The sequence below is a fragment of the Coregonus clupeaformis genome, chromosome 19 (assembly GCF_020615455.1).
Source record: "Coregonus clupeaformis isolate EN_2021a chromosome 19, ASM2061545v1, whole genome shotgun sequence".
NCBI classification, from domain to species: Eukaryota; Metazoa; Chordata; class Actinopteri; order Salmoniformes; family Salmonidae; genus Coregonus; species Coregonus clupeaformis.
The window spans coordinates 12861006-12885488 of NC_059210.1; the positions used below are offsets into that span (position 1 = coordinate 12861006).

The 24483-nt window shown below is 43.6% G+C and overlaps 1 protein-coding gene across 2 annotated transcripts in view; it reads right to left on the reverse strand.

Moving 5' to 3' along the window:
* LOC121531664 (alpha-1,3-mannosyl-glycoprotein 4-beta-N-acetylglucosaminyltransferase C-like) overlaps positions 1–24483 on the reverse strand; it is a 172618-nt gene that overhangs the window by 77023 nt on the left and 71112 nt on the right. For both annotated transcript variants that reach the window (XM_041837026.2, XM_041837025.2), the window contains exon 2: positions 10614–10681. The gene's annotated coding sequence lies outside the window, so the exon portion shown is untranslated. The remainder of the gene's footprint in view (positions 1–10613; positions 10682–24483) is intronic.

Genomic DNA, 24483 nt, shown 5'->3' on the forward strand with positions numbered 1-24483 from the left:
GGACCATAGTCACCAAGAAAACAATTGGTAACACACTACGCCGTGAAGGACTGAAATCCTGCAGCGCCCACAAGGTCCCCCTGCTCAAGAATGCACATATACAGGGCCGTCTGAAGTTTGCCAATGAACATCTGAATGATTCAGAGGAGAACTGGGTGAAAGTGTTGTGGTCAGATGAGACCAAAATCGAGCTCTTTGGCATCAACTCAACTCGCCGTGTTTGGAGGAGGAGGAGGAGGAATGCTGCCTATGACCCCAAGAACACCATCCCCACCGTCAAACATGGAGGTGGAAACATTATGCTTTGGGGGTGTTTTTATGCTAAGGGGACAGGACAACTTCACCGCATCAAAGGGACGATGGACGGGGCCATGTACCGTCTAATCTTGGGTGAGAAACTCCTTCCCTCAGCCAGGGCATTGAAAATGGGTCGTGGATGGGTATTCCAGCATGACAATGACCCAAAACACACAGCCAAGGCAACAAAGGAGTGGCTCAAGAAGAGGCACATTAAGGTCCTGGAGTGGCCTAGCCAGTCTCCAGACCTTAATCCCATAGAAAATCTGTGGAGGGAGCTGAAGGTTCGAGTTGCGAAACGTCAGCCTCGAAACCTTAATGACTTGGAGAAGATCTGCAAAGAGGAGTGGGACAAAATCCCTCCTGAGACGTGTGCAAACCTGGTGGCCAACTATAAGAAACGTCTGACCTCTGTGATTGCCAACAATGGTTTTGCCACCAAGTACTAAGTCATGTTTTGCAGAGGGGTCAAATACTTATTTCCCTCATTAAAATGCTAATCAATTTATAACATTTTTGACATGCGTTTTTCTGTATTTTTGTTGTTGTTATTCTGTCTCTCACTGTTCAAATAAACCTACCATTAAAATTATAGACTGAACATGTCTTTGTCAGTGGGCAAAGTAACAAAATCAGCAGGGGATCAAATACTTTTTTCCCTCACTGTAAATGGCAAAAATTAGGATCTCAGTTTGAAAAACCCACACATAATTTATCCAATTCACTTTTCCCAAAATTAGAGTGACAGAGATTAGACTGACAGGTCTTGCATGACCATTCTATTCTGAGAATATCACGGATCCCGAGACCCACCCCCCCCTACTATTGCTCTCTCTGTCTCTCTTTCGCTCTCTCTCTCTCTCTCCAGACCCTCTCTCTCTCTAGACCCTTTCTCTCTCCAGACTGGATCTTCAAAGGGAAGAGTGAATGAGACGGATGGAACAGGAAGAGGAAGAGTGAATGAGACGGTTGGAACAGGAAGAGGAAGAGTGAATCAGATGGAAGGAGAAGGAGAAAGAGGGGGGTCCACAAGGCCACGCTCATTATTCAGACAGACACTCGAGGCCACAGGAAATAGCGCACTTCATTTTTCTTGTCAAACTCCGTCCGGCTTAATGGCGTGTTCAGTTCTTAGGGCCTCAGCTAGTGGAGCGATAAAGGATGGTGAGGCTGGGCCAGACGTAAAGAGAGAGAGAGATGATTAGATCAGGACAAAACCCTTCACGATCTCCTTTCTCTATTGTTTCTTTAATGGGTTTTAGTCTCATTTTAGTCATTTAGCAGACGCTCTCATCCACAGCGACTTACAGGCGCAATTAAGGTTAAGTGCTTTGCTCAAGGGCACATCGACCTATTTTTCACCTAGTCGGCTCAGGGAATAGAACCAGCAAACTTTCGATTACTGACCCAACACTCTTAACCGTTAGGCTACCTATCGCTTGCCAGACATGCTTGACAGAGTCATGGTGCTTTGCAATACAGTGGGACTAGAACACCTGAGAGGAGGTAAAGCCCTCTTGAGATAAATATCTTCCAGGGGCCAGAGTATTTCGCAGCTTCACATAAATATGTCATATCATGTAGCAATGGAGAGGGTAAATGTCAATGTTTTCCAACTGAAGAATAAAGTGATGGTTTACGGCGTAGTAACTGCTTTACGGCACAGATGTTTCTATTGTTAATCCTCCTCCGTATTCTTCCCTCATTTCTGTGGAGATTACTGGTATTGGGGTGGGATTATAGACTGTATTACAGATTGTATATCTAGAACCCCATATGCAAAAGCAAACCAGCTCTGTAACATACACTCAATACACAGATTAGGTACTTAGTCCTTTATTTTCTTTGTTTTAACATGTGATGCTTCAACTATGGAGCTCAAACATTGATGTTAAGCAGTAGTGGAGGTGCTGTTACCACGTTATGGCCGACACACATTCCACATTTTCATTTGATGTGGATGCCGTTAAAATGTCTGTTTGAATCTCATCCATGGTATATACTTCATGATGCAGATGATGCAGGAAGCCGTTGGAATCCAGGCCAAAATGGAACACAGGTGTTTGGAATAAGCTCAGTGTCAATAAAGCCTTGTTCCAGCATGTCCTTCCCTGCCTGAGTCCCAAACGGTACCCTATTCCCTACAGTGCACTACTTTTGACCAGGACTCTGGTCAAAAGTAATGAACTATATAGGAAACATGGTACCGTTTGGGACTCAGCCTTTATCTATGGGTATGTACCAGAGTGGCTTCAGCGTTGATCACACAGCCGAGCCCCTTTGTTTGCCTCCTAATTGGGGTAATTTATTGTCCTAACAGGCAGAGCAGCTGTGGCTTTACAGCATCGCACCCATTAAGCCCAGATGCTAAAATGAAAGATACGGACTGAACGTGAAGAATCAACAGACCATAACTCAGATCTGGGTAATAAATGTGACAGCATGAGACCGAGGAATGAGGAGGACCGTGGCGGCTCTTCAAAACATTCCACTGATGTTGGAAACAACAAGCAATGTCTTTATCAACGTAATTCAAAAAGTAATTTCAACACCAGATCTAAGATGACCTGAGAATTATTGTTTCTTATAACTTTTATGATTTTGATTATCGGTCAGAATCAAAGAAGGGACCAGACATCTCTACACAGAGTCGAGGACACTTCACGTCTAAGGTTAGACGGATTATGAGTAAAATACAAAAAAGTTCTCATGATAGATTTGTCTTGATTACATTTTTATTTTTCACAAAATGGCAGTGGCGGTAAGGATCAGGTGTATTGGAGAATCGGAGAGGAATGTGGGACATAACAGGAGGAAATCAGGTCACCATGGACATTCCTCCAGGGCATAGATAACCTCCACATGCTGTGATTGGCCTGCCTCTCCTCTGTCCCAGTCTGAGCCCTGTAGATGATGTGCGCTGGGAACACAGATACAGTAACATGGCACCTTAAGGCTCAGCTCAGCTCACAGATGATGACTACTTTAAGAGAGAGTTTGTTTCCTTGTCATGTGACCCCAAAGGAAAATAACAAACAAGGATCTCATCGTTTTGATGACGTCTGGAGAGAGTTTGTACTGTTCCTATCTGGCTCAAAGGAGCGTGATAACAGAGGTTGAGTCTGAGAAAGTACGCCGTTGTACACATTTTCATGGTGTCACAAATCAAACAGTCCAAATGGTTCACCCAATATGGCTGCCAGTCCACATAACATGAGTGAGTGATCTGCCTGGGAATATATTCATTTTAATTCTATGGTTCCGCTGGGTCCAAGGTAGTGTGCAGGTGAATGGCAAAGTGAGACACGTGAGCATGCTAGTACCTGGGTCATACGAGAGCAGCACTAAAACATGCAGCACCTTGATAGACTGAGCAATACGCCAGAGATGAAAGAAGTTCATGCACTCCTACAAAGAGTACCTCCTCCCTCCGTCCTCCATTAGAATACCAGCTCTGTCTGGCGCTCCCCTGAATCCCATGACCTTCTCCATCCCACCACTGACTTAAACCCTCAATACAAAACGAGTGCTTGTCTGTCTTGTTCCTCCCTGTAACCTCTCTCTCTCTCTCTCTCTCTCTCTCTCTCTCTCTCTGTCTCTCTCTCTCTCTCTCTCTGCTCTCTCTCTCTTTCTCTCTCTCTGTCACTCTCTCTCTCTCGGCCCCTCTCTCTGTGTGTCACTCTCTCTCTCTCTCGGCCCCTCTCTCTGTGTGTCACTCTCTCTCTCTCTCGGCCCCTCTCTCTGTGTGTCACTCTCTCTCTCTCTCGGCCCCTCTCTCTGTGTGTCACTCGCTCTCTGTCCCTCTCTCTCTCGCTCTCTCTCTCGGCCCTTCTCTCTCTGTGTGTCACTCTCTCTCTCTCTCGGCCCCTCTCTCTGTGTGTCACTCTCTCTCGGTCCCTCTCGCTCTCTCTCTGTCCCTCTCTCTCGGTCCCTCTCTCTCACTCTCTCGCTCTCTCTCGCTTTCTCTCTCTCTCTCACTCTCTTCAGGGGGAATTGTGATATCAGCAGCCTGATGGGGAGCAGAAATGTGTGTTTTATGAGGAGAACGAATGGCTCTGAACCCAATTATCTTTCTTTGTTAAATAAAACTCCACCGGCCCTCATTTCAACATGCAGCCCCCCCTCTGCTGTTTTTACAGTACAAAGTGATTACAGATTTAATTAGCTGAGGACCTTGCTTCAGGGAGACTCATGAATCCATATTGATTTTTCTACAGAATGTGGAGACAGGGCCTCATCCTCATGATGAGCAACAGAGACGCTACTGCATAAAATAATTAAGGGGGATGAAGTGATGATTTGCAACAAACTCTACTGTTTACTTTTTCCCCTGAGGCTAATATTTTTATTGTTCTATGAGGCTGAGCAGCATGGCTGAATTATGCAGAGCATGGCAGCAGCAATCAATGCTGTCTCACTGTGAGTAGCTTGGATTAAAAGAGGCCTGCTGTCAGGAGAGCAGCATTTCTGTTATTGACATTAGAGAATATTCCACCACTAATCTGGTAGAAATGAATTAAGTGTTCTGAGACCCTCAGCCCCATTTGGAGAGTGGAATGTAATTTGGATTTAATGGTGCAATTTGCCTGCCTAACTTGGTCACTTTGTTTGATGCTGTCACGACTTCCGCCGAGGCTGCCTCCCCTCCTTGTTTGGGCAGGTTTCGACGTTCGTCGTCACCGGCTTATTAGCTACTGCCGATCCCATTCTCATCACTCCACTTGTCTTGTCTTGTCAATCACACACACCTGGTGCTCATTCCCCTAATTAGTATGTTTATAAGTGTTCTCTCTGTTCCCCTTGTCTTTGTGAGTGATTGTTTATTGTGAGAGCAGGTAGCTTGGTTGAGCTACTCTTCTATTGTACTTGCCAAGGTGGAATATTTTCCCTTGTTATAGTTTCGTTTTCACGCTGGGAGCGTTTGATTTATGTAAACGGAATAAACTCTGGACTTCGGTGTTTTACCTCCTGCGCCTGACTCCTTCATTCACACCTCATCACAGAATGACTCACCCGCTGAATGGAGTCAGCAGGAGATGTCTCGTGCCTGGAGTTGTGGCAAGGGTCCAGGAGCATTCCTCGATGCTGGCCAGCTTGGGGGAAGCGATGGATCGGGTTCTTCAGGTAGTAGAACGCCTGGAGAGGAGAGGACCCGATCTATCGAGACCAGCTGGTCCACCGGATCCAGCCACCTACACCCCAGCCCCTGGAGGGATCGAGATATCCCGGCCACCGGCGTTTGATGGGACGGCAGCGCGATGTAAGGGATTTATGCTCCAACTCGAGCTGTATTTCTCCAGCATCAGGCCGGCGCCACTGGAGCGGGAGAAGGTATCCGACCTCGTTTCCTGCCTTTGTGGGAGAGCCCTGGAGTGGGCCAATGTGGTGTGGAACGAGGGAGGTGCCGCGTTGGAGGACTACGGGGAGTTTGCTCGCCTCTTTCGGGCCGTTTTCGATCACCCGCCTGAGGGTCGAGAGGCGGGCGAACGACTGGTCCATCTGAGGTAGGGGACAAGGACCGCACAGGACTACGCGCTGGAGTTCCGGACGCTGGCAGCGGGGTCCGGGTGGAACGAGCGGGCCCTGATCGACCATTTCCGGTGCCACCTAAGGGAGGATGTTCGACGGGAGCTAGCCTGCCGTGATGCCATGCTATCGTTCTCCCAACTGGTGGACATGGCCATCCAGCTGGACAATCTGCTAGCAGTCAGAGGACATCCTGGTAGGGGTCTGCCCGTTCCCACTCCAGACGACCCTGACCCTGAGCAGATGGAGCTGGGGGGAGCCGCCGGTCGAGAGAGCGCAGGAGGACAGCGACAGTGCCACTCTGGTGGCACGAAGGGACAATCCACCTCATGTCGCAGTCAACGTTCTTTTGGGGCTGGAGGCGGTAGGCAGGGTACTCACGCATCACCCCAGGTAACGAACACCCAAACTTGTTCAGAGCCCTTTGCGGCACACTGTACCCTATCTATCTCCTTTCCCGATCACCTGGTAGTTTCGCGTAAGTGAAAACTACCAGTGTAAGGCGCTAGTCGATTCAGGCGCAGCTGGGAACTTTATGGACAGGGCATTTGCACGCCGTCAAGGCATTTCATTGGTTCCCCTATCCATTCCACTCCCCATCAGAGCACTTGATAGTCGACCATTAGGGTCTGGGTTGGTTAAGAAGGTTACTGTACCAGTCACCATGATTACACAGGAGACGCATGTTGAGCAGATCACTTTTTTGATTATTGAGTCTCCTGCTTACCCTGTAATCTTAGGTATTCCGTGGTTAGCCCTTCACAACCCCAATTTTCCAGGTGACTACCTCATGAAGCTTGTTGAGAGAATGCCAAGAGTGTGCAAAGCTGTCATCACGGCAAAGGGTGGCTATTTGAAGAATCTCAAATATAAAATATATTTTGATTTGTTTAACACTTTTTTGGTTACTACATGATTCCATATGTGTTTATTTCATAGTTTTAATGTCTTCACTATTATTCTACAATGTAGAAAACAGTAAAAAAAATTAAGAAAAACCCTTGAATGAGTAGGTGTGTCCAAACTTTTGACTGGTAGTGTATATACAGGGAGTACCAGTACCAGATCAATGTGGAGCTTTATACAGGGATTACCAGTATCAGATCAATGTGGAGCTTTATACAGCGAGTACCAGTACTAGATCAATGTGGAGCTATGTACAGGGAGTACCAGTACCAGATCAATGTGGAGCTATATACAGGGAGTACCAGTACTACATCAATGTGGAGTTATATACAGGGAGTACCAGTACCAGATCAATGTGCAGGGGTATGAGGTATTTGAGGTACAGTGGGGAGAACAAGTATTTGATACACTGCAGATTTTGCAGGTTTTCCTACTTACAAAGCATGTAGAGGTCTGTAATTTTTATCATAGGTACACTTCAACTGTGAGAGACGGAATCTAAAACAAAAATCCAGAAAATCACATTGTATGATTTTTAAGTAATTAATTTGCATTTTATTGCATGACATAAGTATTTGATACATCAGAAAAGCAGAACTTAATATTTGGTACAGAAACCTTTGTTTGCAATTACAGAGATCATACGTTTCCTGTAGGTCTTGACCAGGTTTGCACACACTGCAGCAGGAATTTTGGCCCACTCCTCCATACAGACCTTCTCCAGATCCTTCAGGTTTCGGGGCTGTCACTGGGCAATACGGACTTTCAGCTCCCTCCAAATATTTTCTATTGGGTTCAGGTCTGGAGACTGGCTAGGCCACTCCAGGACCTTGAGATGCTTCTTATCGAGCCACTCCTTAGTTGCCCTGGCTGTGTGTTTCGGGTCGTTGTCATGCTGGAAGACCCAGCCACGACCCATCTTCAATGCTCTTACTGAGGGAAGGAGGTTTTTGGCCAAGATCTCGCGATACATGGCCCCATCCATCCTCCCCTCAATACGGTGCAGTCGTCCTGTCCCCTTTGCAGAAAAGCATCCCCAAAGAATGATGTTTCCACCTCCATACTTCACGGTTGGGATGGTGTTCTTGGGGTTGTACTCATCCTTCTTCTTCCTCCAAACACGGCGAGTGGAGTTTAGACCAAAAGCTATATTTTTGTCTCATCAGACCACATGACCTTCTCCCATTCCTCCTCTGGATCATCCAGATGGTCATTGGCAAACTTCAGACGGGCCTGGACATGCGCTGGCTTGAGCAGGGGGGACCTTGCGTGCGCTGCAGGATTTTAATCCATGACGGCGTAGTGTGTTACTAATGGTTTTCTTTGAGACTGTGGTCCCAGCTCTCTTCAGGTCATTAACCAGGTCCTGCCGTGTAGTTCTGGGCTGAACCCTCACCTTCCTCATGATCATTGATGCCCCACGAGGTGAGATCTTGCATGGAGCCCCAGACCGAGGGTGATTGACCGTCATCTTGAACTTCTTCCATTTTCTAATAATTGCGCCAACAGTTGTTGCCTTCTCACCAAGCTGCTTGCCTATTGTCCTGTAGCCCATCCCAGCCTTGTGCAGGTCTACAATTTTATCCCTGATGTCCTTACACAGCTCTCTGGTCTTGGCCATTGTGGAGAGGTTGGAGCCTGTTTGATTGAGTGTGTGGACAGGTGTCTTTTATACAGGTAACGAGTTCAAACAGGTGCAGTTAATACAGGTAATGAGTGGAGAACAGGAGGGCTTCTTATAGAAAAACTAACAGGTCTGTGAGAGCCGGAATTCTTACTGGTTGGTAGGTGATCAAATACTTATGTCATGCAATAAAATGCAAATTAATTACTTAAAAATCATACAATGTGATTTTCTGGATTTTTGTTTTAGATTCCGTCTCTCATAGTTGAAGTGTACCTATGATAAAAATTACAGACCTCTACATGCTTTGTAAGTAGAAAAACCTGCAAAATCGGCAGTGTATCAAATACTTGTTCTCCCCACTGTAGATATGTACATGAAGGCAGGGTAAAGTGACTAGGCGTCAGGATAGATAATAATAAGGTATTTAAGGTAGATGTGTACATGAAGGCAGGGTAAAGTGACTAGGCTTCAGAATAGATACTATCCTGTATACTGTATCTAGACACTGAATTGTACGTGGTACTCTTACTTCACACATCACAGTTACGAACAGTCACGACGACATACTGTATAACTGTAGGCAACCAACAACTACTATACATGTCAAGAGTACAGTGTTCCACTGGAGTGTTGTGATGAACAGTAGGAGATGAAGATGAGTATGGAAGTGTCAAGTGGAGCTTGTCAAACCCCACTCATGTATGAATATTTCACTAGCATCACACACGCGCCCACACGCCTTCACATAGACACACACACACACCACAAACCAGCCATCCTCCCCTCCTTTCCCCCGGCTCAGAGAAGAAAGAGGCCCCCCGACGGATACCTGTCTCCTGCTTCATCTCACAGCCCAAATTTCAGATGGCATGAATGACAGGAGGAGCTCTCCAGTGCTGACAGCGCTGCCTTGCGGGGAAACTGGAGCGGTCTCATAGGAGGAGCTCTCCAGTGCTGACAGCGCTGCCTTGCGGGGAAACTGGAGCTTTCGCCCACATCACAGTGCTGCCAGGCTCCAGGCTACGCCCATGACAGACACACACAGAAACAAATACCACACAAACGAGTAGTACACACTCACTCAATCACTCACAAACACGCATGGACGCATAGGCAAAGAAACATTCAGCAAACAAACACACTTAAGCATGCACACACATACTATATGTGCACACACACACACAAGGGCACACAAACAGTCGGCACATACAAATATCACACGAGTACATACAGTAGAGAGCGCACACACACACACACACACACACACACACACACACACACACACACACACACGTACACATACACACACACACACACACACACACACACACACACACACACACACACACACACACACACGTACACATCACACACACACACACACACACACACACACACACAGGTAAACAAGCACCAAGGACGCAGCAATACCCCAAACATATAGAATAGCACACACACACATACACACACACACACACACACACACACAGGAGCAGAGTTTTTTTGTATAATGTGTCTCCTGACAGTTGTCAAGGTGGTAAAGTACCGCTCCCTTTACAGACAGCCACATCTCTCACAGGAAACATAGATATTCATGGAGCTACTAGGTATTTCCTCTACCACATGACAGATCATAATGTGGTTATAGAAGCCAGGGAAATCCTACAAGATAATACTGTATACGTCCCCGTCTCACGGTCAGCCATTTCCTTACATTACACAGAATTTCCTGTTCCCCATTTAGTTGTATTTCGTATATGTTAAATGTGGTGATTTAAAGATTGTAATTAAGGCTGGCACAATTACCGTATAACCGACGATTATGGATGAAGACCATAATGAAAATAAAATAAACTGCATGAATAGCTGACTGAAGACGGGACAGCCGGGCATTTGTGTGTTTGTGGTTGAGTTCGTTTCCGCGGTTACATGGACTCTTTACAACATGATGAAACGTTGTTTCTCCATGCTGAAACAAGCAAGGTGTTGTAGCAAATTAGTCTTTGGTTGCCTAGGTAACACCCCCTTTCTGCAGCAGCACATGCAGTCAGGAGCTATTCAAATGATTATAACGGTGACCGCGGTCATTTGGCTGACCAATAACCGTCATCCACAATTCCATGACCATCACAGCCCTAATTGTAATGCAGTATTGATCAACATACAGTATATATTTTAAAACCTACATTTAATGAACCACAGTATAGAGACCAGGGAGTGGGTCACTAAGATAGTAAATCCATCCTGAAGTACTTACTTTTACTGCTTATCCTATGGGCCATTATAGAAGGGCTCTCCTCTCTCTCACAGGTCAAAGTGTCGATGCTGGAAAAGGGAAAAAGAAACATTTGGCTGTTAAATCACTGTGGTAAGAAAACCCACACAGACTCAGTAAACACACAGCAAAACACTAGTGTGTGGTGGTGCGAAAGAAAGAGAGAGGGAGAGAAAGAGCGAGAGAAGAGAGAAAGAGTGAGAGACATTGATTTTCCCCCACCCCAAAGTGCCAGTTCATCATTCCGTGAGTCACTCTCTATCGATCCCTCGCCTTTAGTTTGTTTGTAATTTTGGGGGCTTAAAGCTGGTCGCTATGATAGATCCCTCTGTACGCCATTCGTCTCCTACATGAAGAATGGACAGATCAAAGGATGTGTGGAAATGACCTCATTTTCAGAGTTGTTTATTCTTCCCTTCGGTTGGTCTTTTAGCCTTGTTTTTTTATTTTTTTTATTTTGTTATTAAACCTTTATTTAACCAGACAAATCAGTTAAGAACAAATATCTAAGCTCTGTCCAACCTTTTTAAATGGTGCTTTAGCTGAGTAAGAAACCTGGTATGCAACCATACAGTAATAACTCAGGCAGAATGAGTATAACCCCAGCAAACCAGGAACATTCGCAGGACATTAGCTAACATTCCCATTAAGTTCTAGTTACAGTTTTTAACTAACATTTAAGATGATAACATTCCAAAAACATTCAAATAATGTTTTATTTGAATGTTTTTGTTTTGAAAAAGTTTCCAATTAAATATCATTGGAATATTCTCCTAACATTCACAAATATGTTGTGCACAACATCTATAACAACCACCACAGAACATTCCCCTAAGGTTCTTATTAGGTTTCCAGGTACTGTAATAACAAAATGTGTTCTGGGAACGTTCTTGCAACATCTGGTGAATGCTTTATACAATCATTGTACAATCATCAGTACACGTTGTACAACTGGACAGTTTCTGTGTTATTAGGACTTTTTGGGCAACCTAATGAACTGGAAATGTTCACAGAACCAATTTTGGTTTGCTGGGACTGCTTAAGAAAATTGGAATCATCTTTGTAAAATAAAACTGTAAGTGCATGCCTAGACCAAGATCATTCATGGTAACAAAACCGATTTACTTCACATTCTCCTTTTGAGTGGATTAAATTATGTCTGATGGTTAGGAGATATATCTTTCCCACTTTCAATATTCCCGACCATTGAGAAATAGAACATACCTTTAACTATCCATTTTGGTTTAGCCTGTGTTAATGCATTTTACTCTTATCCCTCCCCCCATCCTCAAGTCTATCCTGATGTCCATTCAGTGAGCAGTTGGAGAGACGTTGGGTTTTCGTGAAAGCTGCCATCCACCCACACACAACCTCCATCTGCCTCATCTCCCTCCCTACCTCCCAACCCATACACACCGTGGACCTGCCTTCCCTTCCTGGAGCCTGAGAGCATCACATTGTGACCTAGCACCACCTCTCCAGATGCTAAAAGATACCCTAAGGTTATCATGTGATGTATGACAAAGCTTAGATTACAGTACAGAGATCACGAAAGGAAGGAAGATCCCTGTACAGGAGAACCCAACAAATACAAACATTGGCTGCTGCTAGCTTCAGTATCTCTTATCTCTCTCCTTTTAGGCCTGTATTGAAACTGTTAGTTTCTGATGAATATGAGCGACAACCAGTGTATGATCATGGAGGTCATCCAATAAGTCAATGGAGAAGTGTAACTCCCAGGGCAGCCATTTCTCCCAGCCGGCACAGCCCTAACTCAGCCCTAACAGCCCTAACTCCCCAGGTTTTAGAATGTAATTTGTGCCTAATGGCCACACTCATTAGTGGCATCTCCAAAACACACTCTGGTCATTACCGAGCACATTTGCAGTTTAGGCTTCATGCCGGCATTGTCACTTTAAGTCATCCGTCACGTTCCCTGGCAGTTGGCACCACAAATGAACAAAAAGCGCAAATCATATCATTTTCTGTGACTATCGTTATCTGCTTACAATGCCAGCCAGCTTGTTTTGACATGGCTGGTTTATCAGTGTAGCGAGAAACCTGGTTTGAAACGACATCCATCATGTCGACTCGACGCTGCCGAGGGAGGCCACTTGAAGACCACATAGTAGTAGGCAGGCGGAGGTGCAGTGAGTCTAAGAATGGTGCACTTTACCTTGGCTTGGTAAACCTCTAGTGTATGGAGAGAGAAGGAGATAAACAGTAGGACAGAGTGCTGAGAGAGAGAGGGATAGTTGGAGACAATAGCACTGGGCTATCTTTCTCTTACATAACTTGTACTGCTGTCAGATACAGACCAAAGTTACCAGGGGTTTTTCTGGATCAAAAAAAGGCTTAGGTGGTGGGTGTGGCAGGGGGCATGGCAGGGGCGCAGTCGGACTGTGGCTGAATTTTATAGAACATTTTAGAGGCCTCCATCTTGGTGGTGTAGAGACATTTTTGAATTTGCCTTGCAAACTTTGCAGTTTTCTTGGAATTTTGCCATGGTTAATGCTGTGTTCTTTTGCTCAAACATAATAAAATCTATAATGCTAAATCCATAGTTTTTTGGAATTTTCAATTCTCACTAACTGTCTAGCTTTATTTTGCTGATTGTTAGTTCTCAAATATTATATTATAAAAAATATATAGCTCCATTATCTTTTCTACATACATTATAACTGGTTTAGTCATTTAAGTTTACACTGAAAATAATTTACCATCCCGAAAATACATTAAAAAATGTATATATATATATATACACTTTTTTTATGTCTTTTCGTGATGGTAAATTATTATAAATTATATATATATAATAAAAACAAATATATATATTTATATATATACTGAAAAAATATATAAACGCAATATGTAACAATTTCAAAGATTTTACTGAGTTACAGTTCATATAAGGAAATCAGTCAATTGAAATAAATAAATGAGCCCTTAATCTATGGATTTGACATGACTGGGAATACAGATGTGCATCTGTTGGTCACAGAAACCTTTTTTTTTTAAAGTAGGGGCGTGGATCAGAAAACCAGTCAGTATCTGGTGTGACCACCATTTGCCTCATGCAGCGCGACACATCTCCTTCACATAGAGTTGATCAGGCTGTTGATTACGGCCTGTGGAATGTTGTCTCACTCCTCTTCAATGGCTGTGTGAAGTTGCTGGATATTGGCAGGAACTGGAACACGCTGTTGTATACATTTACATTTACGTCATTTAGCTGACGCTCTTATCCAGAGCGACTTACAGTTAGTGCATACATTATTATTTTCATACTGGCCCCCCGTGGGAAACGAACCCACAACCCTGGCGTTGCAAACGCCATGCTCTATCAACTGAGCTACCTCCCTGCCTGCCATTCCCTCCCCTACCCTGGACGACGCTGGGCCAATTGTGCGCCGCCCCATTGGTCTCCCGGTTGCGGCCGGCTACAGCAGAGCCTGGATTCGAACCAGGATCTCTAGTGGCACAGCTAGCACTGCGATGCAGTGCCTTAGACCACTGCGCCACTCGGGAGACATTGATCGAGAGCATCCCAAACATGCTCAATGGGTGACATGTCTGGTGGGTATGCAGGCCATAGAAGAACTGGGACATTTTCAGCTTCCAGGAATTGTGTACAGATCCTTGCGACATGGGGCCGTGCAATGTCATGCTGAAACATGAGGTGATGGCGGTGGATGAATGGTACGACAATAGGCCTCAGGATCTCGTCACGGTATCTCTGTGCATTCAAATTGCCATCGATAAAATGCAATTGTGTTTGTTGTCCGTAGCTTATGCCTGCCCATTCCATAACCCCACCGCCACCATGGGGCACTCTGTTCACAAAGTTGACATCAGCAAACCGCTCGCCCACACGATGCCATACACGTGGTCTGCGGTTGCGAGGCCAGTTGGACGTACTGCCAAAAAATGTTTTTATCAAAATGCGTTTTTTGGCAGAAATGAACTTTCATGTGCCTTAATAACAAACTTTTATGCCATCTGTAAATACGAATAAAGTTGTTAAATTATGAGCCTAGTCGGTTTATCCACAGAAATAGACAGCAAACTTCCCGCAAGCCATGATTGGCTGAGATAATGAGTGTGCTGGACATGCCGAGAGATTAGTTTCAGATTGGTCTGCAGTGTAGCATCTTGTGTCTATAAAATGAGCTGCTCGTTATGCGTAGATACTCCTTTCTACTGCAGTTTTTTCTAAAGATATAACATTTGCCATGGAGAACTGCAAATATGTTGCTACTGTGCTCAATAACATTGCTGCCCTGAATTTATCAGGCGCTATCCACAAACATCAGGGGGAAAAAGTTGTGATGGACTACTTTCTGGAGGACGATCATGCCATGCTGACTCTCTCTGACTCTGAAAATGAATCAGACGATGAGGAAATCCCTGATTTAGGTAAAAACATTTTCATTGAAGAAGACATTGTTTAATTTTCTGATGACAGTGATGGGAAGAAACAGCGATCAACAGTGTTGCTGTCACAGAAGAAGTTGAGCGAGTTTTGAAATCAGTGGAATGTCTGGTAGAAGCAGAGTATGATAAGGAGATGAATAGAATTCTGGTGTTTGATTGCAAATGCAGAGGGAGTGGAAAAGAGAACACAGAAGGCTGATGATCTGATTCTTATGGCATTGCACACGGTCAGTGTGTACCAAAGTGACTTGACAAAACGGAAATGACACAGGACGTCTTATTTAATGGAAGGGGTTGCAGTCTGCCGTGAAGCGTTCATCCATGTATACGGGTAAGAGTCTAGCTACAGTTTCAGATACTATGCCATTTCGCATTGCTAGTTATAGCCTAATGTTAGCTAGCTAACTAGCTAACGTTTAACCTATTTGGTTAACTTTAGCTAGCTATGACAATCAGTTTGGATTATGGTTAATTGTTTAACTAGCTAGCTAGCTACATATCTAAACAAAAGACCCCAAGTTAAAGCTCATTTTTAGCTAGCTAGCTGACGTTAGATGGCTGGCTTGCTAGCTAACATTATGTGTATGATCTGTGTGTAGTGATGTTATCTCAGAATGCCATTTCGCATTGCTAGTTATAAGCTAATGTTAGCTAGCTAACTAGCTAACATTGAACCTATTTGGTTAACTTTAGCTAGCTATGACAATCGGTTTGTATTGCTAGTACTCTATGGATTGGGATTATGGTTCATTGTTCAGCTAGCTAGCTAGCTAGCTACATGTCTAAACAAAAGACCCCAAGTTAAAGCTTACTGTTGGCTAGCTAGCTGACCACCCATCAAGTTAGCCAGGTGTGTCTGACCGTGATTACGGCTATCTATTGTATGATAACGCTAAAATATTTGTATCTGGAATTTGTCTTTCAGCATCAGTAGAACACGCCTGACTCTCCACCAGTCATACAAGGAGAAAGGTCTAATGCCTCCCATCAAAAAGAGAGCTGGCCCAAGCAAGCACAGGTTACACCTGAAGCATGAGGACTTGCAGCGAGTGTTAACTTCATCAACAACTACGCAGAGGATAATAGTATTACCAGGAAACCACCCAGGACACAAACAATTTGGTAGAAAGCTCAGATCAAGCAGTACCAGCACTTCAGGTGAATATCATTGTCATTGCATTGTATGAGGTTATTCTTCTTATCTAAACTTGGGAGGTGAATTGATGTTGTGCAAGGTTGTAATGTCTTCTAAATTTTGTTTTGTTATTTCCTCTTTTACAGCTTTGACGCTCTGGAGCCTGGTGTTATCGCCAAGGAGCGTTTGGACTCAGTCGGGACCAGGTTTCAGCTGCTTCCTCCCATAGATGGTCTTCCTGTACAAGCACCACCTGGACTGGACACAGCTAGACAAACAAATATTTTTGAGAAGATCAGGGAGTTTTGTGACGCAGAGGCTGTGGACATCACAATCCCTGCACCAAAGTCAAGGGCAGGACAGAAACAGGCTCTCCGAATATAGATTCCCTTGTTCATGCGTGGTTCGGACGGACCAGTCATCACCACTATCTGCAATGCCTCTATTCAAATGACTCTCTCCAGATGACTTCGCCTAACAATATTATTTTTTTTATCCTGCTGCTCAGCCACTTTACCCCTGATTGTATGCATTTAACTACCTCATCTAGCACTAATATTGATATTGTTCTTGTACATATTGTATATTATTTTAATTTCTGATATTGCTACTATGCAAGTAGCCATTTGGCTGTACCGTTTATACCTTCTGTAGAAACCCATCCACTTAGCAAGATGTGGTTGAGGGTTATAGCATTTCTTTCACATTACCCATCAATTTAGACAAGTGTGTCTGGGTAAGTGTCATCTAATATTTATAACATCTTTTTATCTGGACACTTTCTGTTTACCTGGTATTTTTCCTTATTGTAGGCTCTACTTTTACCACTTTTAGTCTTAATCTTTACTACACTACTCACTGTTTAGCACATGACCTCACATGTGAATCCTTAAAGAGATGGGTGGGACTGGCTTAAGAGGGTGTGAACAATGCTGAATGGGTGTAGACAAAGGAGAGCTCTCCAGTAAGTACCAAAACATTCAAAGGCCATTTTCTCAAAAGTTTATCAACTTTCAAAACAGAATTACTTTCCCATTGTTCCTAAAAAATGCAGTGTACGATATACCATTTTGTAGCTCTGAGTCTCTACTTTTATCCAATGTAAAAAATAGAATTTCAAATTGTATTACATAAGACCGATTTGAGCCGGTCGGTCACATTTTAGAGTGGCCTTTTATTGTCCCCAGCACAAGGTGCACCTCTGTAATGATCATGCTGTTTAATCAGCTTCTTGATATGCCACACCTGTCATGTGGATGGATTATCTTCGCAAAGGAGAAATGTTCACTAACAGGGACGTAAACAAATTTGTGCAAAAAAATTGAGATAACAAAGCTTTTTGTGCGTATGGAAAATTTCTAGGATTGTTTATTTCAGCTCATGAAACATGGGACCAACACTTTACATGTTGCATTTATATTTTAGTTCAGTATATATATATATATACACTGAGTGTACAAAACATTAAGAACACCTTCCTAATATTGAGAAGAACAGCCTCAATTCTTTGGGGCATGGACTCTACAAGGTGTCGAAAGTGTTCCATGTGGATGCTGGCCCATTTAAACAACTGACATCAATAAGGGATAATAGCTGGAAAGAGCAGGTGTACATAATGTTTTGTACACTCTTTGTGCATTCAGAAAGTATTCAGACCCCTTCCCCTTTTCCACATTTTGTTACATTACAGCCTTATTCTAAAATGGATTAAATAAATACAAATCCTCATCAATCTACACACAATACCCCATAAAGACAAAGTGAAAACAGGTTTTTAGATTTTTTTTGCAAATGTATTAAAAATAAATAAACATAAATACCTTATTTACATAAGTATTCAGACCCTTTGAGACTCGAAATTGAGCTCAGGTGCATCCTGTTTCAATTGATCTTCCTTGAGATGTCTCTACAACTTGTCCACCTGTGGTAAATTCAATTGATTGGACATGATTTGGAAAGGCACACACCTGTCTATATAAGGTTGACAGTGCATGTCAGAGCAAAAACCAAGCCATGAGGTCAAAGGAATTGTCCGTAGAGCTCCGAGACAGGATTGTGTCGATGAAGAGATCTGGGGAATGGTACCAAAACATTTCTGCAGCATTGAATGTCCCCAAGAACACAGTGGCCTCCATCATTCTTAAATATAAGAAGTTTAGAACCACCAAGACTCTTCCTAGAGCTGGCCACCCGGCCAAACTGAGCAATCAGGGGAGAAGGGCCTTGGTCAGGGAGGTGACCAAGAACCCGATGGTCACTCTGACAGAGCTCCAGAGTTCCTCGGTGGAGATGGGAGAACCTTCCAAAAGGACAACCATCTCTGCAGCATTCCACCAATCAGGCCTTTATGGTAGAGTGGCCAGACGGAAGGCACTCCTCAGTAAAAGGCACATGACAGCAGGCACCTAAAGGACTCGCAGACCATGAGAAACAAGATTCTCTGGTCTGATGAAACCAAGATTAAACTCTTTGATTTCGTCTGGTGAAGAATGTTGGTGGCAGCATGTTGGTGGCAGCATTATGCTGTGGGGATGTTTTTCAGCGGCAGGGACTGGGAGACGAGGGAAAGTCAGGATCGAGGGAAAGATGAACGGAGCAAATTACAGAGAGATCCTTGATGAAAACCTGCTCCACAGCGCTCAGGACCTCAGACTGGGGCGAAGTTTCACCTTCCTTAAGGACAACGACTCTATGCACACATCCAAGACAACGCAGGAGTGGCTTCGGGACAAGTCTCTGAATGTCCTTGAGTGACCCAGCCAGAGCTCGGACTTGAACCCGATCTAACATCTCTGGAGAGACCTGAAAATATCTGTGCAGCGACGCTCCCCAGCCAACCTGACAGAGCTTGAGAGGATCTGCAGGGAAGAATGGGAGAAACTTCCCTAATACAGGTGTGCCAAGCTTGTAGCGTCATACCCAAGAAGACCTGAGGCTGTATTCACTGCCAAAGGTGCTTCAACAAAGTACTGAGTAAAGGGTCTGAATACTTATGTAAATGTCATATTTCATTATTTCTTTTACATTTGCAAAAATGTTTAAAAACCAGTTTTTGCTTTGTCATTATGGGGTATTGTGTGTAGATTGATGAGTGGGAAAAAACTATTTAATCCTTTTTAGAATAAGGCTGTAACATAACAAAATGTGGAAAAAGTCAAGGGGTCTGAATACTTTTCGAATGCACTGTATATGTTTTTTACACTGTTTGGCCTTAGGCGGCCCTCCCAAGGATTTCAATAGCAGAAAAATCCCTGGTTACAACCTCAGAGCTGTGGGAAACACTGTCCACACTCCACAGAAACCTCTCCCGAGTCCTTGAAGCTTAAAGTGTTCCAAAGAGAAATGTCAGAACCATAAGTTCTACCATGCTATTTGATCAGAACATGGGATCCAAAACAACTTACCTAATACCAATTCTGTATTTTTCCTAGGAGATTGAGGGAAGGGAAGTGTGGGTGTGCAACAGCTCCCATCCAAGTAAGAGATCAAGAGAGAGAGAGAGAGAACGAGAGAGAGAATGAGAGAGAGAGAGAGAGAGAGAGAGAGAGAGAGAGAGAGAGAGAGAGAGAGAGAGAGAGAGAGAGAGAGAGAGAGAGAGAGACAGAGAAATAGAGACAGAGAAATAGAGAGAGAGTGGGTGGAGAAACATGTTGGCTATCCTTTGTCAACTGCTCAGTGCCATTTAATGGCCTGTAAACTCCTTTGCTGGAAAAGAAAAGGCAATTAGCATACTGAGTGGATTACAAGATTGCTCTGACTCCTGGATTAATGTGTGCACTTAATCGTCTCATTGCTAAGCGATTCTTGGATATGGCTATTCAAGGGGAACACATTTCTTCCTTCTCTAAACCCTGTAAAGCTCAAACATTAAACTGGATTTCTTCTGTGGCACCAAAGATACACTCCCTCACAAAACTTCCTCACAAAATCTTTAGAAGTCGAGTTGTTAGTGTTTTGATGGTTGTTGCTATATACCCCCCAACAACAGCAACTTCCCTCAGTTAAGTAAAGAAGTGTTTCTCAATGTCCTTGAATGTAGAAGTCATATATTCTATTTCTCTGATGCACGTACCACACACCTTGCAACAATCTTGATCACTGTCTCTGCCACCCTGCAACTCTGATCAACTAGGAAATGTGGTGCTCTCTCTCTCCCCATCTCCAGGAACTGCAGCTTCACCCCTATCTTCCACCTTCTTGGCTTTGATATGATCTTTAATCCACAGCTCCTCACCTCACCTCCAAATCCTTCACTGACAGTGTCAGCCCAGAAATGAAAAGAGCTGATAACTTTGCAGCGCTATCACTCAGCACCGAGGCAGGCGACACACACTCACACACACTCTCCCAGGATGGTAGCTTCACCTTAACGCACACACAGCCACACACACACACCTGACACTCACACACACACACACACACACACACACACACACACACACACACACACACACACACACACACACACACACACACACACACACACACACACACACACACACACACACACACACACACACACACACACACACACACACACACACACACACACACACAGACAGACAGACAGATTACATTACTGCATTCAATATTCCAGGTAAACATTTTCAGATGGTGCAAAGAATTCAGTTTGATAAAACCTTGCCCACCCATGCGAGAAATTCCACCCAGGCCATTAGAATGTGAAATAACCTGATAACACCTGCAAGTTCAGTCCCAGAAAGTTACGTTTAGCCTGTTTACCACATAGCCTCGTCATGAACACTAACAGTGAGCCCTGCTTCATTTATTTGGTTATCTATGGAGATTACCATCTCCGTTTTGATTCCCTGCTGTTTCTATCCCTGCAGATAAGGAGCCTTGGGGATGCGCTGCACTCCCCTCCTTCAGAAATTAAAGAGCTGATTCACAGCTTTCTGTTTAAAAGGAGCAGATGGTGGAGACATGCCTTTGGTTCCCCAACCAGTGTTGTTCACCGGGCCACACTAGAGCACCGGCACTGCTACTGGGCTAGACAAAGTGGCTAGGCCTTTGTTGCAGTTCAGGTTTTACCTCTGTTATTTTGCCTCTTTTCTAGCTAACTTCCTTAGAGAGAAAGAAGGGGGAGGGGGGGGGAGAGAAACATGGTAAGAGAGGGACAGAGAGACAGAGAAAAGGACAGAGAAAGACAGAGAGTGAAAGAAATAGAGAGTTGGCGAGAAGAGAGAGAGAGAGAGAGAGAGAGAGAGAGAGAGAGAGAGAAAGAGAGAGAGAGAGAGAGAGAGAGAGAGAGAGAGAGAGAGAGAGAGAGAGAGAGAGAGAGAGAGAGAGAGAGAGAGAGAGAAGCTCTCTGGGTGCATAAAGAATGCATTTTCTCTTTAGAAATCAATAATGTCTCAGTGCTGTGAGGATCACCAGCGTCGACATCGCCTCCAATTTATTCATTCATTCCTCCAAATGATCTACTGCTTCCTCGCTCTCTTTTCCTTTATCTGTCTCTCTCTGTCTACCTCTCTGTAGGTTAAGATCAAATTCAAATTCAGATTGCTTTAGTGGCATGAAATACAATTTGTAGATATTGCCAAAGCAGTATAGTTGTACAGCATTTCAGTAAATACAGTATAATGCAATGAGGTTAATGAAATACAGTTAATTTCAGTAGTAATAATAATAATAATAGTACATATAATCATGTATACAGGTACAACACTACAGCTGTTGATCTCTCTAACCGAACAGCATGACTTTTGACTGAAAACAACAGGACAGAGCAGAGGTCTGAAACCCTGGCTGATGTCTATACAGGTTCATACTGTACATCAACATTAGTTTAACATCTAGGGTTAGGCCATAGTAGGTGTAACTGTTACAGTAAATGGTTATATGTGACTCGGTTCAAGAAACTAGGCGTATGTCGTATGGCACTACTACACAGGAGAGGGATTCATTTTTTATCAAAATGCGTTTTTTTGGCAGAAATACCTTCTCAAACATGTGAACTTTCATGTGCCTTAATAACAAACGTTTATGCCATCTGTAAATACGAATACAATTGTTAAATTACGAGCCTAGTTGGTTTAGCCACGGAAAAAGACAGGAACCTTCCCGCTAGCCATGATTGGCTGAGATAACGGATGGGCTGGACAAGCCGAGAGATGAGTTTGGATTGGTCTGCCATGTAGCACGCTTCTGTCTATAACATGAGCTGCTCAGTATGTGTAGGTAATCCTTTCTAACGCAGCTTTATTGAAAGATATCATGAAGAACTGCAAAAGTGTTGCTCTCCACTTTCTGGAGGACCGAGTTTTGAAATCAGTGGAATGCCCGGTGGAAGCAGAGTATGATCTCTAAGGAGATGGAGAAAAGTTCTGCCGTTTGATTGCAAATATGCAGAGGGAGTCGAAAAGAGAGCACACAGAAGGCTGTTGTATAAAACACCTTTCTCTGGATTACGTCTTCAAACTAAGGGCAACCATGGCATCCGTGAAAGAGCGGGAGAAGCGTTCATCCATGTATACGGGTAAGAGAGTCTAGCTAGCTACATTTTCAGATATTATATGTTTCTAATTTTGTCAGAAAGTCGTTAAAAAAGTTAAAGCGTACTTTTAGCTAGCTAGCTAATGTTAGCTGGCTGGCTCGCTAACTAACGTTACGTGTATGAGCTGTGTAGTAATGTTATTCGTATCTCAGAGTCATTTGCATTGCTTGTTATAGGCTAATGTTAGCTAGCTACCTAACATTGAACCTAGTTGGTTAGCTACAATCAGATTCATGCAGGGTAGTAACGTTATGAGTTGGGATTATGGTTCATTGTTTAGCTAGCTAGTGCCATGTCTAAACAAAAGACTCCACTATGCAAGTAACCATTTCACTGTACCGTTTACACCTTCTTTATCCTGTGCATGTGACAAATAAACATACATTTTATTTGATATAGTGAGTGTTTACCAGAGACGGTAATGTGAAGAACAACATGACCTGCACCAAAGTCAAAATTAGGATATAACGTTAGGACAATGAGACAGTGTCCAAGTTCTAAAATTCTCCAGTAGAATGCCCTGCTTTTATTTTGTTATTGTAATTAGCTCACCATTAATTTGTAAATACTGATCTTGTTATGAGTTTATTTTCCTGTAATAATTAATACAAATTAGCTAAAGTTAAGATGTTGTCAGCTATAGGATATGGTCATTATTTGAACTGGCTAGCCAGCTAACTTAACGTTAGCTAGCTAGCTAACAAGCTAGAAACGAACCAAAACATTGTTTAGAAAGTTGCTTTTAGTTGCCTGCTTTGCTAGATTGACATATACTATATTCATTTTTTAAAGGATGGGTTTATTGGTGTTAAAATACACCAGTTATGCTGTTTTGGACAATCAGGCTGCTGATGTCATGCAGCCTGTAGTTTTTGTGTTTATACTTTTTCATAACGACAAGTTTGATGTCGGACGACAATAGAATGTTCATGATGTCACTGTGATCTGTCTATAGACATGTCGATAGACATAGTATAAACCAGCCTTTAGTCTTGAAATCTTTGGTTGTTTAGTACACTACCGTACTCACTCTGTATAGCACATGACCTTACATAAAGAGATGGGTGGGGCTTAAGAGGGTGTGAACGATGCTGAATGGGTGTAGACAAAGAAAAGCTCTCCAGTAGGTGTACCAAAACATTAAAGGGCCATTTTCTCAAAAGTTGATAGTTTATCAACTTTAAAAGCAGAATTACTTTCCCATTGTTCCTCAACTGTAGTGTATGATATACCATTTTCTAGCTCTGAGTCTCTACTTTCATCCAATGTACAAAACACAATTTCAAATGTTGCTACATAAGACCGAATTGAGCCGGTCTGTCACATATAACCAATATTAAATAAAGTAGATATCTGGTCATGCTGTTGTACAAAGCGCAACGTGCACAGTTGAAATGAGAATCATCATTTCCACAACGTCCCCTGCTGCTGTTAACCACAAAGTTTCCCTGGAACTCCATCAACTGTGCTGTGCACTCACACACACCTACTGTTACAAATGCACAGACATTTCAACAGCATTCAATACTCAGCTGAGCTAGAATGCCACAATGCTGAACACAGCACCTCTTTGAGCAGCCACTAAACACGTCTTTGTTCATTCCCCTAATTTTCATCATTAGCCATAGAATTAGGGTGCGTCAACACCGCAAACAATGCATGCCACGAACAGATGCCACCTTCCGCTGGGGCTCCAGAGAGAGAGAGAGAGGGTGGGTGGAGGACATGGAGCATCAGACACACCACATGCTCTGCTCCTCTGTCCC